The 17,278-nt window shown below is 46.9% G+C and overlaps 1 protein-coding gene across 1 annotated transcript in view; it reads left to right on the forward strand.

Annotated features, from left to right (window-relative positions):
• The first annotated feature begins 11,708 nt into the window (after positions 1 to 11,708).
• spats2l (spermatogenesis associated serine rich 2 like) overlaps positions 11,709 to 17,278 on the forward strand; it is a 170,574-nt gene continuing 165,004 nt past the window's right edge. The window contains exon 1 of the mRNA XM_033023537.1: positions 11,709 to 11,726. The gene's annotated coding sequence lies outside the window, so the exon portion shown is untranslated. The remainder of the gene's footprint in view (positions 11,727 to 17,278) is intronic.

The raw sequence follows: 17,278 nt of genomic DNA on the forward strand, positions 1-17,278 counted from the left end.
TTCCAGCATCTGCAGGCTATTACGTCTGCAGTACCATTTGATGTTTTATGTTGTAAGTAATCATCCAAGAAAATGAATTGAGTGTCATTGTGTATCAATAACAACTTTATCCTCCATTTCCTCTCTCCATCCCACCATTGGGGATGACACAGTGGAGCAGCAGTAGAGTTGCTAAACTCAAATGCGTGAGACCCGGGTTTGAAGTTTTGAAAACATAGTTTGTACGTTCTCCCTGTGACTGCGTGGGTTTTCTCCGGGAGCTCCGGTTTTCTCACACTTCTAAAGATGTGCAGGTTTGTAGGTTATTTGGTTTCTGTAAATTGTCGCTATTGTGGGGATAGAACTAGTGTACGGATGATTGTTTGTTGGCGTGGACCTGGTGGGCTAAAGTGCGTACTGTATCTCTAACACGGTGTACTGTCCAATAGCTCCATAACGTTTTGTCTTGTCCCACGTGAAGAATTGCTCTCAGCAAACCACTGCCTAAAGTCTGTCGCAAATTCAGAATTACAGGGCACTCTTTTAGAAAGGATGTGAGGAAGAATTTATTTATCCAGAGGATAGTTAATCTGTGGAACTCATTGCCACAGAAGGCTGTGGAGGCCAAGTCAGTGGATATTTTTAAGGTAGAGATAGATAAATTATTGATTAGTACGGGTGTACGATTGAATGGCCTAATTCTACTCGTATAACTTGTGAACTTGTGAATAAATTCTGCTCCTCTTCTCTGTAGACCAACTGCGATCTTGGCATCGAGGTTTGACTTCAAACTGAATCCAAGCTTACAGTATGATCCCACATTCCTTCCAACACAAAGAAAGCCTGTAGGAACTATGGAGAATGAAGAACTGAGTGTACAGTGTGGTATGACTGTTGACACATTGTTGTAGCAACCTCTGCTGTTGACCACCCTTGGTAACAGGCTCTCTGTTCACAACCATGCCTTTGCTTCTTGCCCCAGTAGGCAGCACCATTAAGGCAGTAAGCAGCCTGCAGGCACAATATTAGTCATCGCAATGGGAAGTGGGATGCTTGCGAGTGGAAGGGCAGTGATCCAGTGTGAAGGGTGGGTTCTACAGGGTAGAAGCATCATCAAGGCAAGCAATCAAGGAGATGATGTATCCTCAAACTCAAGATTCAAGAAACATAGAAAACTCAAGAAACAAAAGTAGCCCCAGCCATTTATCCAGCAAGTGCAGATGTTACTGACAGCAAAAGATGTTGTTAAGGTTCAGTGTGGGGACACAGAACAGCAATGTGGGCTTGTGAAGGAGAGAAGAGTGATATGATTGCTGGTGTGGGAGCAGTGATACATGAGATATGGGAGAGTCTACTCATGACACAACCCACAGGTGAGGTCCTATACAAGAACACTCTTCAAGCTCTGCATGGTCATTTTACTCCAGTACCTTCATAGACTGTTAACAAGTGCAACAGATCCGGTGAACTCGTAAATACACCAGCGAAGAGCTGTAATTTCCAAACTTTTCTAAATTGGTCGATGTGGGGCTGCTTAGCGTGTTGTGTGGTGGATCAGAATTCAGGCAACCCTATTTGCTGTGCTTTGTTGAATGTTCCCATGGGTGGGGTGTGCGGTGCAGTGCCAGTCTGGACACAGTGCTTCATAAGGAGAGGCAGCTTTGCTCAGGACACAAACATGAGGGTCAGCCTGTGGACAGGTCCACAGAAACAGCTGTGGTCTTCTTCATGGCCGACGCACTTCAATGGGAAAATAGTAGGTTCCGTGAGTACTAAAGGAAGGAAGGTTTCACAAGTTCACAAGTTGTAGGAGTAGAATTAGGCCATTCGGCCCATCTAACCCATTCAGCCCACTCTACCATTCAATCATTGCTGATCTCTGCCTCCTAATCCCATTTTCCTGCCTTCTCCCCATAACCCTTGACACCCGGTCTAATCAAGAATCTGTCTATCTCTGCCTTAAATATTTATCCACTGACTTGGCCTCCACAGCCCTCTGTAGCAATAAGTTCCACAGAATAATTACCCTCTGACTAAAGAAGATCCTCCTAGACCTTGAGATCAAACGGGTGTGAAAAGTTGGAGTCCTTACCATGGATATTACAGTATGAGATGAATCTTAAAATGATATATAAAGTGCACTAACCCTCATATTTAATACAATACCAAAAAGGGTGGCACAGCGGCACAGCTGGTAGAGCTGCTGCCTTATAATGGTAGCGACCCAGGTTTGATCCCAACCTTGCATGCTGTCTGTCTGTGTGGACATTCTCCCTGTGACCGCATGGGTTTCCTTCGGGTTCCTCCCACATCCGAAAAGACGTTCAGGTTTGTAGGTTAATTGGCCCAATGAATTGCCTCTAGTGGGTGAGAGTGGGATAACATAGAACTAGTGTGAATGGATACTGTCTGTCTGTGTGGACATTCTCCCTGTGACCGGATGGTTGGTCTCTGTGTGGACATTCTCCCTGTGACCGGATGGTTGGTTTGGTCTCGATGTGCTGAAGGGCCTATTCCATGCTGTATCTATAAAGCTAAAACTAAATTTCAGAACAGGTTTGAAGGGCTCAGGGGTCCACGCCGGCTTTTAATGTATATGTTTATGTACATACAGTCCTTTTAAGGTTGCCTTGTAGATTGAGAGAATGCCAAGTTGAAGAACATGGAATGTATGACATTTTATCAGGTCCTTCGGCCCACAATGTCTGTGTTGAATGGGATGCCAAGCTAAACTAATCACATCTCTCCATGCATACCCCTCCATTCCATGTATATTGATCTGCCTATCGAAAAGCATCTTAAATGCCATTATCATTACCTTAGCATTACAATATCTGCCTCCATCATTGGTGGAGTCTCCATCACTGGCAGCATGTCCCAGGCTCCCACCAAACGCAAATGTGTAAAACAGCTTGCCTAGTACATCACCTTTATACTTTGCCACTTTCACATTAAAGCCATGCCCTCTCATCTACCCTAACTATGTCTCTTCTAAGTTTATGAACCTCTATCGGTTCTCCCCTCAAGCTCTGCCATTCCAGAAAAAAACAATCCAAATCTGTCCTACCCCTCCTCAAACTCATACCCTTCTAAGTGAGTTTGTTGTAAGTCAGAATGCATCTCCAAAATACCTCATTAGTTTCCACTGAGGCAAAGCAAGTTGGGCAGATATGCGTTGGAAGGAACTGCAGATGCTGGTTTAAACTGAAGATAGACAGAAAAGGCTGGATTAACTCAGTGGGACAGACAGCATCTCTGGAGAAAAGGAATAGGTGATGTTTCAGGTCGAGACCCTTCTTCAGACTCAGAGTCAGGGGAAAGGGAAACGAAAATTCAGTACAAACATTAATGACACTAGGCAATACCTCACCTATCCTCTTGACCCCACACCATCTCTGAAGAGAGTTCAATAATCGACAGTTAATGAGCAGTACTTTGCTCCAGTCACTAACATCAATTGCATGCCGTCAACTCACACCCATTTCCTTGCCATTTGAACATTCAATTTGCAGTAACACTGCCTCTGGCAACAGCACAAGAAAGTGCTGTACAGCCAGGGGTACGTTACAGGGAGGTTGCCTCATGCTGCCTAATACTATCAGTTAACGGCGATGATGAATTTGAAGTCTACAGTAATAAGATGCCAAGGTACATGAACCACTTTAATATGTCATTCACTTGGTGATATGTAATCTTTAAGTTGCAATTGTTGTGCCATAAAGTAGATTAGTTTGAAATCTTTTTTAAAAATCCAAAAAGCTGAATTTTGGATGATCAGCCATCGGCCTCAAAGGGCCAAATGGCCTACGCTGCACCTATTTGTCTATGTTTTTTCTATGTTTCTACCCATCATCCCCAGTGGGTCCCACTGTAGATATATGTAGAGAGATATACAATGCATTAATGAATGAGATGCAAAAAAGTAATGATGAGAAAGGAAACAGGCCATTGTTAACTGTGTGTTAAGTGAGAACGAGTTACAGACAATGAGAGTCAACAAATGCTGGCGAAACTCAGCGGGTGAGGCAGCATCTATGGAGAGAAGGAAATAGGCGACGTTTCAGCCTGAAGAAGAGACTGCTCTCGCTTGGATCTTCTACATCCAACCATCTCAAGTCAAGTCAAGTCAAGTCAAGTTTATTTGTCACATACACATACGAGATGTGCAGTGAAATGAAAGTGGCAATGTTCGCGGACTTTTGTGCAAAAAGACCAAACAACCAAACAAACTATATACACAATCATAAACACACATATTCTTTTACATAATAAATAATGGAAGGAAAAACGTTCAGTAGAGTTAGTCCCTGGTGAGATAGGCGTTTACAGTCCGAATGGCCTCTGGGAAGAAACTCCTTCTCAACCTCTCTGTTCTCACCGCATGGCAACGGAGGCGTTTGCCTGACCGTAGCAGCTGGAACAGTCCGTTGCAGGGGTGGAAGGGGTCTCTCATGATATTGTTGGCTCTGGAGTTACACCTCCTGATGTATAGTTCCTGCAGGGGAGCAAGTGAAGTTCCCATAGAGTGTTCGGCCGAACGCACTACTCTCTGCAGAGCCTTCTTGTCCTTGGCAGAGCAATTCCCAAACCAGATGGTAATGTTCCCGGACAAGATGCTTTCCACCGCCGCTGCGTAGAAGCACTGGAGGATCCTCGGAGACACTCTGAATTTCCTCAATTGCCTGAGGTGGTAAAGGCGCTGCCTTGCCTTACTCACGAGGCGTGTGATGCCCATGTCATATCCTCAGAGATGTGGACTCCCAGATATTTAAAACAGTTCACCCTATCCACAGGATCCCCATTTATCCTCAATGGAGTGTACGTCCTCGGATGATGTGCCCTCCTAAAGTCCATGATCAGCTCCTTCGTTTTTTTGATGTTCAAGAGGAGGCTGTTATCCTGGCACCAGAGTGCTAGATCAGCCACCTCCTCCCGGTAGGCCTTCTCGTCGTTGTCTGAGATCAGGCCCACCACCACAGTGTCATCAGCAAACTTAATTATTGAGTTGGAGCTGAACCTAGCCACACAGTCATGTGTGTACAGGGAGTACAATAGGGGGCTGAGGACGCAACCCTGGGGCGATCCTGTGCTCAGGGTGAGGGACTTTGATGTATTCCCTCCCATCTTGACTACCTGGGGCCTGGCGGTGAGAAAGTCCAGGACCCAGGCACACAGGGAGGTGTTGAGCCCCAATTCCATTAGCTTCCCGGCCAGTCTGGTGGGGACTATCGTGTTGAAGGCTGAACTGAAATCTATGAACAGCATCCTCACGTAGCCCCCCTTCTGGCTGTCCAGATGGGAGAGAGAGGTGTGCAAGACCTGGGAGACCGCATCGTCCGTGGATCTGTTCGGACAGTATGCAAACTGCAACGGGTCCATGTTCCGAGGGAGGAAGGCGCAGATGTGTTTCTTCACCAGCCTCTCAAAGCATTTCATGACTACCGAGGTAAGGGCCACCGGACGGTAGTCATTCAGACAGGCTGGGGAGGCATTTTTTGGTACCGGTACAATGATGGATTTTTTGAAGCAGGCAGGGACCACGGACTTGTCCAGGGAGAGGTTGAATAATGTAGTGAGCACTGGAGCTAGCTGCGTAGCACAGGACTTGAGTACTTGCCCCGAGATGCCATCGGGGCCTGCAGCTTTTCTCGTGTTCACCCGTGTCAGAGCCCTCCTCACGTCGTGCTCGGACAGCGAGAATGTGTGCACATTCCTCCCTTCAGCTTCGGTAGCCAGCCCGCTGGCGGTATTGTCGATAGTCGGCAGACTTGGGGTGGTGTTGGTTCTCTCGAAACGAGCGTAAAAGGAGTTCAGGTCATCAGCTAGGGAGGTGCCGGCACTTGCGGATGAGGGAGGGGTGCTCCGGTAATTGGTTACAATCCGTAGCCCCTGCCACAGGCTTCTGGTGTCCTGCTGCTTCATCTGTAACTCCATCTTGTCTCTGTACCTTCTCTTTGCGTCCTTCACCGCCCTTCGCAGTCGGTAGGACTCTGCCTTGTAGACGTCCATGTTTCCTGATGCTAGGCCCGAGTTGTAGGCAGCGGTGCGAGCATTCAAGGCCACACGAATAGACCTGTCTACCCAGGGTTTCTGGTTCGGAAAGGTGCTTACCCTTACCGTGGGGACGATGTTGTCGGTTACTGTTGCGATGAAGTCCGTGACTGCTTCTGCGAACTCACTGACGTCACTGGAACTTGCTTCGAACATATTCCAGTCGACATCACTCAGTGCATCTTGCAGCATGACCTCTGACTGGTCGGACCACCGCTTTACGTCCCTCGTCTCCACCGCTTCCCGAACTATCCTCTGTTTATACTCCGGCAACAGGAAAATGGCAGCGTGGTCAGATTTTCCTAGGGGAGGGAGTGAAACGGCCTTGTAGCCCTTCCTGAACGCTGTGTAGCAGTGGTCCAAGGTTCTCTCCATGTGATGTGTTGGTAGATGTTCGGCATGACCTTCTTGAGATTTGATTTATTAAAATCTCCAGCCACCACCATAGCCGCATCCGGGTACTTGTTTTGATGTCGACATAGCACATCGTGCAGGGCCGATAGTGCCACGTCGGTGTCCGCATGCGGTGGAATGTAGATGGCTGTGACGATCACTGAGCCGAACTCCCGGGGAAGGTAGAATGGGCGGTATGAGATCGTCAGGTGCTCCAGGTCCGGCGAGCAGGAACGGGAAAGCATCTTGATATTTCCAGGGTTGCACCAGTTGTTATTGGTCATGAAGCAGACTCCTCCACCCTTGGATTTCCCAGATGCTTCTGTCTGTCAGCACGGTGGAGAGTGAAGGACTCGGTTGGGCAGATTACCTGATCCAGATTACCTGATCTCCGTCCTCCATCCAACAGCAGCACCATCCTCATGAACACTGATGTTCCTGCAGCCTCCCAAAAAACACATTAATCCTCCACACTTTTGTCTTCATGGGGTTGAGAGGGAAAGATAGGACAGCCATGATTGAATGGCAGAGTAGACTTGATGGGCCGAATGGCCTCATTCTTCTCCTAGAAGTTATGAACTTGTGAACTTCATCCACGAAAATGTAATCAACTGAAATGCTGTTCCATTGTTTCACTTGCCACACCCTCATTCATCCCATCCCTGTCTCTGCACTGTTCCAATATCCTGACGGGTGAGGAGTAATTACCTCCAAATCTCTAGTTACAGTCAGTATAAAACTCTGATCCCCTTCTCAGGCCTCTGGTGTCGACTGTTTGCGATCTTGGCATCCTGGCCTGTCTCCAACTCACTGAGTTTGTGATCCCATGCTCCCTTCAGCATAAAGGCAGCTGTGTCCACTGCAGTGAATGCAATGGTTAGTGCATCTTTATGAAGTGGGGGCACTGAGTGGGCCATGACTTTTTTTACATTGTCAAACAACCACTGATGAATGTCTTCAATACAGGATGCTTTCTAAAGGATCTACCTTTTTAATTTGCCTTGAAAACAGCAGCACTCAAGATGCCATAGATTGTACAGACGCTGTCAGAACATTGTCCATCTTCATTCCTTCCGCTGCTGAAATTCTCCATGTGGGCCGTTATTATCTGACAGATCAATTACTTAAACGACCATTCATCATTTCCCCACACAGACTTCAATGCTCATTCAAAACTCTGCCCACCCTGTCTGCTCCAGCCCAGAACCCATATCTGTGCATATTGTCACTTCCTTGTCCAGACATGGCTTCGAACTTGATGCATTACCACATCTCCAAGTGCCATCCGTCAATGGAACAGTCATTGGCACACCCTGCTGCAACTTCTCAACAAACTTGCAAGTGCAGTGGCACAGCTGGTAGACCTGCAGCCTCACAACTTCAGTTACCCAGGTTCAACCAGTCCCCTGCTATCTGTGAGTTCTCCAAGTTACAATGTGGGCTCTCTCTAGGTACCCCTGCTTCCCTCCTGTTTCTCAAAGACAAATAGGTCAAAGATTAAAGTTGAAGGATCTCGACCCGAACGTCACCCATTCCTTCTCTCCAGAGATGCTGAGTTACTCAAGCATTTTGTGTTTATCTTCAGTGTAAGACAGCATCTGCAGTTCCTTCCTGCACAATGGGTTGGCATGTTATTTGGCAAGTGTAGCTTGCCCCACTGTGTAGCTGAGTACTGGAAGCTGAGGGATATTGATGGGAATGTGTGGAGAATAGATTACAGGAAGAATTAAAGAATGGGATCACTCTGTGAGCAGGAAAAGACTTGGTGTACTGAAACGGCCTCCTTCCATGTCATAAGGAGAAAAGGAATGGGAGTAGAATTAGGCCATTCAGACCATCAAGTCTACTCCAACATTCAATCATGCTGATCTATCTCTCCCTCCTAACCCCATTCTCCTGCCTTCACCCCATAACCTCTGACACCTGTACTAATAAAGAATCCATCTACCTCTGCCTTAAAAATATCCACTGACCTGGCCTCTACAGCCTTCTGTGGCAAAGAATTCCACAGATTCACCGTCCTCTGACTAAATAAATATCACCTCATCTTCTTCCTGAAAGAATGTCCTTTAATTCTAAGGCTATGACCTCGAGTTCTGGACCCTCCCACTAATGGAAACATCCTCTCCACATCCACTCTATCCAAGCCTTTCATTATTCTGTATGTTTCAATGAAGTCCCCCCTCATTCTTCTAAACTCCAGCGAGTACAGGCCCAGTGCCAACAAACGCTCATCAAAGGTTAACCCACTCATTCCTGGGATCATTCTTGTAAACCTCCTCTGGACCCTCTCCAGAGCCAACTCATCCTTCCTCAGATATGGTGCCCAAAATTGTTCACAATATTCCAAATGTGGCCTTAAAAGCACCTTATAGAGCCTCAGCATTACATCCCTATTTTTGTATACAAGCATTCTTGAAATAAATGCTAGCATTGAGTTTGCTTTATTTACTACTGATTTGACTTGCAGATTAACTTTTTGGGAATCCTGCAACAGCACTCCCAAGTCCATTTACACCTCCGATTTCTGGATACTCTCCCCATTTAGAAAATAGTCTATGCCTTTATTCCAGCTATCAAAATGCATGACTCCACACTTTGCTACACTATATTCCAGATTATGTGTTCGGCACGGACTAGAGGGGTCGAGATGGCCTGTTTCCGTGCTGTAATTGTTATATGGTTATATGGTTATATGGTTATCTGCCACTCCTCTGCTCACTCTCCCAGCCTGTCCAAGTCCTTCTGCAGATTCCCTGCTTTCTCTACACTACCTGCCCCATCACCTATTTTCGTATCATCCTCAAGCTTGGTCACAAAGGCTTTAATCCCTTCGTCCAAATCATTATTATACAACATGGAGTTGCGACTTAAACACTGACCCATGCGGAACTCCGCTAGTCACTGGCAGCCAACCAGAAAAAGCCCCCTTTATTGCCACTCTTTGTCTTCTGCCGTCCAGCCAACCTTTTGTCCATGCTAGTAGCTTCTACCCCCTGACTCTTTTGAATTTCAGGCACGTTGCTGGTGTCACAAGGAAGTACATGCTTACCTGTAGATGGGACAAAGCTACAAGGTTGAAATGCAGCCCAGAGATTGTGTTCTTAGACTATATAGCTAAGCAGGAGGTCGTCTGCTAATACATTGCAGTCCCAGGACATGCAGTGTTGCTCACTGAGGGGCTATGCAAGCCTGATCCCCATTTCTATCTGTGGCCCTGGTGCCTCACACAGGGCACTTAACATATAACATATAACAATTACAGCACGGAAACAGGCCATCTCGGCCCTACAAGCCGTGCCGAACAACTTTTTTCCCTTAGTCCCACCTGCCTGCACTCATACCATAACCCTCCATTCCCTTCTCATCCATATGCCTATCCAATTTATTTTTAAATGATACCAACGAACCTGCCGCCACCACTTCCACTGGAAGCTCATTCCACACCGCTACCACTCTCTGAGTAAAGAAGTTCCCCCTCATGTTACCCCTAAACTTCTGTCCCTTAATTCTGAAGTCATGTCCTCTTGTTTGAAACTTCCCTATTCTCAAAGGGAAAAGCTTGATCACTTAAGCAGAACTGGGCTGCAGGTCATGAACCCTGCCCAGAGACTCACACTGGTACTTGGAGGTGCCCGTTAAAATTGCCAGGCTTTCTAGGACTACTCTTCCCCATCCTAACTCACAGTAAAAAGATTGTGCACCAATATTTGGCACTGCGTGATCCAATTTCTAAGCAAGATGTTTCCCTAGTTCTGGTCCTTAGTACATCCCTACTTCCACTTGAGAACATTGAGCATAGCACAGGAACAAGTCCTTCAGCCCACAATGTTTGTGCCGAACATGATGCCAAGTTGAACTGATCTCATCGCCCTGTACATGATCAATTTCCCTCTATTCCCTGCACTGCCATGTGCCTATCTAAAAACCTCTTAAACACCGTTATTTAGTTTAGTTTAGAGATACAGTACAGAAACAGGCCCTTTCGGCCCACCGAGTCTGCACCGACCAATGAGTGCTGCACACTAACACTATCCTACACACACTAGGGACAATTTACAAACTTACCAAGCCAATGAACCTACAAATCTATACGCCTTTGTGACACATGTGACAATGAAGCATTCAATTCAATCCAATCCAATATACAACATGGAGTGTGTCAATACAGTCCTTGGAGTGTGGGAGGAAACTAGAGCTCCTGTAGAAAATCCACGCCAGTCACGGTGAGAATGTACAAACTCTGTACAGACAGCACCCATGGACAGCATTGAACCTTGGTCCATGGCATAAGGCAGCAACTCTACTGTGCACCACCATGCTGCCCTATTGTATCTGCCACCTCCGTCACCCCTGGCGTTGTGTTCCAGGCCCCCTCTACTCTTCATGTAAAAGACTTGCTCCACAGATCTCCATTACACTTTCCCTCTCACGTTATAGCTATTCCCCTCCAGTGTTGGACATTTCCATGCTGGGAAAAAGATTCTGACAGTCTACCCTCTCATATTTTTATATACTTCCATAAAGTGTCCCCTCAACATCCGACATTCCAGTGAAACTTTGTTCCATCAATGGCAGTTGAGTCTTGAGCTTGATGATGTCCAGCATTAGAATTGCTTTCTCTAAATCCCACACTCCTCACTCATCCTGAAATGTAACTCCACGCGCTCTTTATGAAGACGAGGTCTTTGTTCTTGTGAAGATCCTTTTGCTGCATTGGAGAGGTAACAGCATAATCCGATTTCTGAGGGCATCCATCACCAAAGTGGTATTTATTGATATTCACTCACTCTGAAAACCTACTTGAGTGAGATTTGAAGTGTCTTTACAAACAAGGTCAGTTTTAATTTGAAAATAGAAAGAAAGACTTGTTTGTGTCTCATGCTTTTCATGACCTCAGGACAGCCCAAAGTGTTTTACAGCTGATGCAATGAAAATACTGCTGTTTTACAGCTGAAATGCAACGTCAGAAATGCAAGTGAAATTGCAAACAGCAAGAACCCACAAACAGTTATATATCAATGACCAGATAATCTGTTCCAGTGACCTTGGTTAAGAGATAAATATTGGCCGCAACAACTCCCTGCTCTTCTTTGAAATCGTGGAGTGCAATCATTTACGGTCAGACTGGTGCTCAGTTTAATTATTAATCTCTTATCTGAAAGACAGGGCGTTTGACACAGCAGCAGTACCCAAGCCCTGCCATCGCATTTCAGCCTGGATCATCAGGCCTCCAGAGCAGACATGGACCACTTAACCCTCCGACTCTGAGGTTGACCCACAGCCACTGAATCAGCTGACAGGTTTGTGATTCAACATAGAAAGTTACCTGCTTCAGCTTCAGGTCCTCGCAGGGCTGCCAACTCTCACGCATTGAGCATGAGAATCAAGCATTTCGCCAAATTCTCACGCTCTCACGCTGATCACAAATTTCTCACGCTCTGTCGTGAGAAATTCTGTGATCAACGAGAATTTCAAAACTCATATCAACTGCATGAGCCACGGGTGTTGGAGAGCCGGGGCTGAGGGAGGGATGGAAGCAGAAGCAGCGGCGGGGACAGATGCAGATGGAGAGCCGGGGCTGGCGAGTGTTTGCCAGGCTGGCGAGTGTTTGCCGGGGTTGACGAGTGCTTTCCGGGCTGGCGAGTGTTTGCCGGGCTGTTGAGTCGCTTGCTACAGCTCCGCCATGGAGCAGCTTCAGTGTAAGAGTCCCGGGCCATCGGAAGCATCGGAAGCATTGCGCCACTGCCGTGAGAGATTCTGTGGGGAATTCGCCCAGGTGACCAGCATGGATCAGCTGCGGCTCGGTGCACCCTGGAGGACAACCAGTGGGCGCTGGAAGTAAGTACCAAGCACTGGGTAGAAATAGTAGAAGATAGTGGTTGGAGAAAGCTAGATTTTGACTTATTGTAAATGCAGGAAAAATGTTCCTGATGTTGGGGGAATTCAGAACCAGGGGTCACAGTTTAAGAATAAAGAGTAGGACAGTTAGGACTGAGATGAGGACAAACTTTCTTCACGCAGAGAGTTGTGAATCTGTGGAATTCTCTGCCACAGAAGACAGTGGAAGCCAATTCACTGGATGTTTTCAAGAGATAGTTACATTTAGGGGGGAAGGGGGAAACTACCTTTCAGGGTCCCTACCTGGTCAGAGAGGCAGCTTTTCTCCGGGCTGCAGCTTCGACCCGTCCTCGCGGCCTACCAGCGGGCCTGGAGCGGCGTTTCCTGTCGGGGACCGCCCAGAACCTCGGCTTCGGCGGTGGCACAGCGCTGGAGCGCTATCGCGGAGCGGGCGATGCCTTGCCCGGGTCGCTGCGCTGGAGCTCCGGTGAGCTGAAGATTGCTGAGGAAAACATCGCGGAGCTGCGGGTCTGTGGAGTGGCCAGCTGCGGGCGGCGGCGCTGAACTTTACACCGGGAGCCTGGGATCTCTAGATGAGATCGTCAGTTGTGGAGCACCAACAAGCTCCAGCCTTGTTGGCTTTGGAAGCCGCGGCCTCCAGTACGGAAGCGGCCATTCCAGGGTTCCCAAGCCGCTGAGAGGACTCTCCCGACGCCGGAGCAACATCACCCGGCGAGAACGGCCTGGAACATCGGGCCTCCGTAGAGGCAACTGTGGAGGCCTCAATGGGCCCGACTATGGGTGAACTGGGGTTGGGGACTGGACTTTGTGCCTTCCCTCATAATGGGAACCATTGTGGGGGGATGTTCTTTATGTTTAAAACTCTTATTAATGTTATGTCTGTATTCCTTCTTTATGCGCTGCAAAATGGCAAGAAGCATTTCACTTCACTACACCTAGGTGTATGTGAATGTGACCAATAAAATACCTTTGATACCTTTGATACCTTTGATAGCTCTTGGGGCTAGCAAAATCAAGGTATATGGGGGAAAACAGGAAAGAGGTACTGTTTTTCCCTTGTGGCTTAGGGGATCAGAGGGTAGGGAGAGAAGGCAGGTACGGGATACTGAGTTGGATGATCAGCCATGATCATATTGAATGGCGATGCAGGCTCGAAGGGCCGAATGGCCTACTCCTGCACCTAATTTCTATGTTTCTATGTTTCTTTGGTGAACAGCCATGATTATCTTGAATGGCAGTGCTGGCTCGAAGGGCCGAATGACCTATTCCTGCACCTATTTTCTATGTTTCTATGCTTGAGTATATGACAATAAAACTCGACCACTTGATTTTGAAGCATTCATGCATGGTGCAGGAATAACGTAGTCATAGAGTGATAATTATAAATATGATTGTAATACATCAAATTTCAAAAAGTCCCTACCGTGGGAGGGGGGTGTTCCAAACCTTGACAAAACCTTAATTTATTAATCCGGAATATCCAGGGGGATGGGATAAGTGTAATATTAAAATAACATGCAAGGTGTCACAACATAGAGCCCTGATAACCCATTATTTCCTTCTGTTAAATATTGGAAAGGTAGCACTATGGTCATTTTCCACTCAACTATTATGTTTGTTTACCTCACTGACTATTTCTAACCCCCCCTCAAATTCCTTTGACAGGTTGAATAGAAATGTCCCCAATCTCGTTGATTTATTAATTGAACACGTAGATGAACATCCTCAAGGAGTGTAATCAGATGGAAACTGATTCAGATGCGATGTTTAAGAGCTTGTTCAAAGAAGGGGCATACTTTAAAGGAGTGACAGAGATACTTGCAGGGGAATGTGTGAGGAGGTTATTATTTGTCTTTAGTGTTAGCTTGAACCAGGAAATCTGAAGATTCAACGTTTAATATAGTAATTGTGCTGATACTGACTCCAACCAACCACGTAATGAATATCATCCATTCCGGAGGTTTTATTTTTCTGATGCCATTTAAACTTCACTTGGATTTCAATCACTTCAATGTAAAAGTAATTGGGAATGGGGAGCATTGGAACAAAAAATTGCCCTCGGTACATATTAACTGTACTATAATAATGCATGCACGTTGGTAGGTGCATTCAAAACAAAGATCTTTTTATCATTGTTGTGTTATGAATACCACAGAAAATATTATGTACTCCCAAGGTCACATTTAATAAAATAATATGGATTAAATATATAGTTATTGAACTTTACATTTCAGAAAAGTCCCAGCTGAGAGGAAGACAGCAAAATATTGAAAATATTGGGGGTGAAAATGACTTCAGGACAGTTTGTTAGGAAAATGAAGGAAATGGGAACAGAATACCTATACAGCTGAGTGAGTATAATTTTATGGATGAGAAATTGTGTTCAACCAATTGATGACTTCTTTGACAAAGTAACTAGTGTGTTAGATAACAAGGAAGCCAATGGATGTAGCAAATTTTGTTATCCAAAATTTGGTCTGTGAAGTTCCCCATAAAAGATTACCACCTGTGGACTTGAACGTAATAGGTTAAGGCCAGGGGGTCAGATATGGGCTTTATGTGTTGGCCAGATATGTGGGCAGAGGGGCTAGGAGCAGGGCCAAGTGTGCATCCAGAGTCAAGGTCTGGAATAGTACTGGGTGCGCAGTCTGGAATAGTACTGGGCTGAAGGGCCTGTTTCCACACTGTATGACTAGTGTTGATGGGGCATGTTGGCTGGTGTGGGCAAGTTGGGCTGAAGGGCCTGTTTCCACACTATCACTCTATGACTAGTGTCGATGGGGCATGTTGGCTGGTGTGGGCAAGTTGGGCTGAAGGGCCTGTTTCCACACTGTATCACTCTATGACTAGTGTAGATGGGGCATGTTGGCTGGTGTGGGCAAGTTGGGCTGAAGGGCCTGTTTCCACACTGTATCACTCTATGACATACACAAAGTGCCAGGTTGGGTGCTGGATGCCTCTCCTCGCACCTACAATAAAATACACAATACAATTTATTTGTTATCATTTGAACCTCTTGAGGTTCAAACGAAATTTGGTTTCTGCAGTCATACACACAAGAAAAAGAACCAAAACACAACACAATTTACACAAACATCCATCACAGTGAATCTCCTCCTCACTGTGATGGAAGGCAAAGTCTTATCTCTCCCCTGCACTCCTCCCGATGTCAGACTCAAAGCCCCCGCCGGGCGATGGTAAGTGTCCCGCGGCCATTAAAAACGCGCCGGGTGATGCAAGGCCGCGCTCCGGGTCTTGGTGTTGGAGCCCCCGGCAGGTGCTGCAAGTTCCGCGGCCGTTAAAGCCGCGCCGAGCGATGTAAGGCCCCGCTCCAGGTACTTTTCAACCCCGCAACTCGGGCGGGAAAAGTCGCCATTGTGGAAGCCCCAAAAAGCGGTCTCCCACCAGGGACCCGCGGGCTCCCGGTGTTACTGTCCACCAGACCTGCGGTTGGATCCTCCGAATCTCCGGGTCGGGCCGCAGCAGCTCGCCACCACAGCTCCTCCCGCTCCGAACTCGGCCAGCTCCGCGATGGTGGGTAAGTCCGCAGGCTCCGCGACTGGAGCCCCAGGTCGTTCCGGTTGGAGGCCGCCCACGGTGCTAGGCCCCAACGACAACGGAGACACGACAAAGAAAAGGTCGGGTTCTCCGTACAGGGAAAAGATTTAAAAGTTTCCCCCACCCCCCCCCCCCCACACCCCGCCCGTCACACACATATTCAGTTAAATAAACCCCACTATAACTACATTTAAACGCGACCTGGAGAAGACACTGCATGTTTAATCAGAGGCACAACTCTGCGATGAAGCCAACAGCGCCTCGCGGGTTGTAACTGCCTGCTGCACAGAGGTGATGTAATCTACTTGCAAGTGCAGCCAGGAGAAACAGAAGAGCTTCTCAGCACGAAAAATGATCCATTATCTGCAGTTTGTTTTAGGTTCCCTCAACATCAGAAGTTGTCCCATTCTCAGAACGACTTACTGACCACTGGCTTCCCCATTTCCCCACATCTCAAATCACCATTCCCCCTCAACCCCCCACCACCCCCTTCCCCCAACACCCGATCCTTGTCACTCTAGGCTCCCAGTTCTACACTTTGTTTGTTTGTTATTGTTTACAGCTTCCTTGACTCCACCACTGACTGCTGATACTAACCCTCATCCCCCATCACTACACTGATTGAGCACCTCAGAGCATGAGATTAAATAAATCATAAATTAAAGACTTTTATTTCACCATGGAGAACGCTGTAAAATGGTGAAATGAAGCGAGCGCTGGATTTAATGGGCATCAGATTGGAATTTCCACTGGTGTCACCTGATGGGCAAATGGCAGAATTCCAGATTCACCTCAGTGCTTTCAGCTGTCCACAGTTTGTGTTGAATCTGCCTCTGCCTGTTACAGGGGACAACTTCTATCACCACCCATGATGACACACCCCGTGGCTGGGAGAGTGCACAGTAGTATTGCCTACATTTCAGTACACCATGGAGTCTATAGGTTCATCAGGTTGTACAGCACAGAAGCAGGCCCTTCGGCCCACCATGCCCTTCCACATTAGTTTTATCTACCCACATTAGGATTATATCTCTCTATGCCTTGAACTAATTAAGTCTGTGCAAATGCCTTTTTATCATAGTGATTTAATCTGATTCCAACATCTCCATCTGCAGCACATTCCAGACTGTCTGCGAAAAAAAGAAATCACCACTCGAGTCCCGTTTAAAACTCCTTTCCTTAAACTTAAACCCATGACTTCTTGTTTTTAATACCCCTGCCATGGGAAGAAGATTGTGACTATCTATTGGTACACTGGTCTCCAATTGTGGACACATGAATGCCAAAAATTAAGCTGTTGCAACATGGACTGAAAGCAGAAGGCAGCTTCTCCCCCTCCTGGGAGCCCAAGAAGGTAATGACGGGATTTGTTGTGGGCATGGACTCTAAGCTGAAGGGGAGAGCAAGCCAAACACTCTGGGTGTGTGGGATAGGC

Source organism: Amblyraja radiata, chromosome 7 (assembly GCF_010909765.2).
Source record: "Amblyraja radiata isolate CabotCenter1 chromosome 7, sAmbRad1.1.pri, whole genome shotgun sequence".
Lineage (NCBI taxonomy): Eukaryota > Metazoa > Chordata > Chondrichthyes > Rajiformes > Rajidae > Amblyraja > Amblyraja radiata.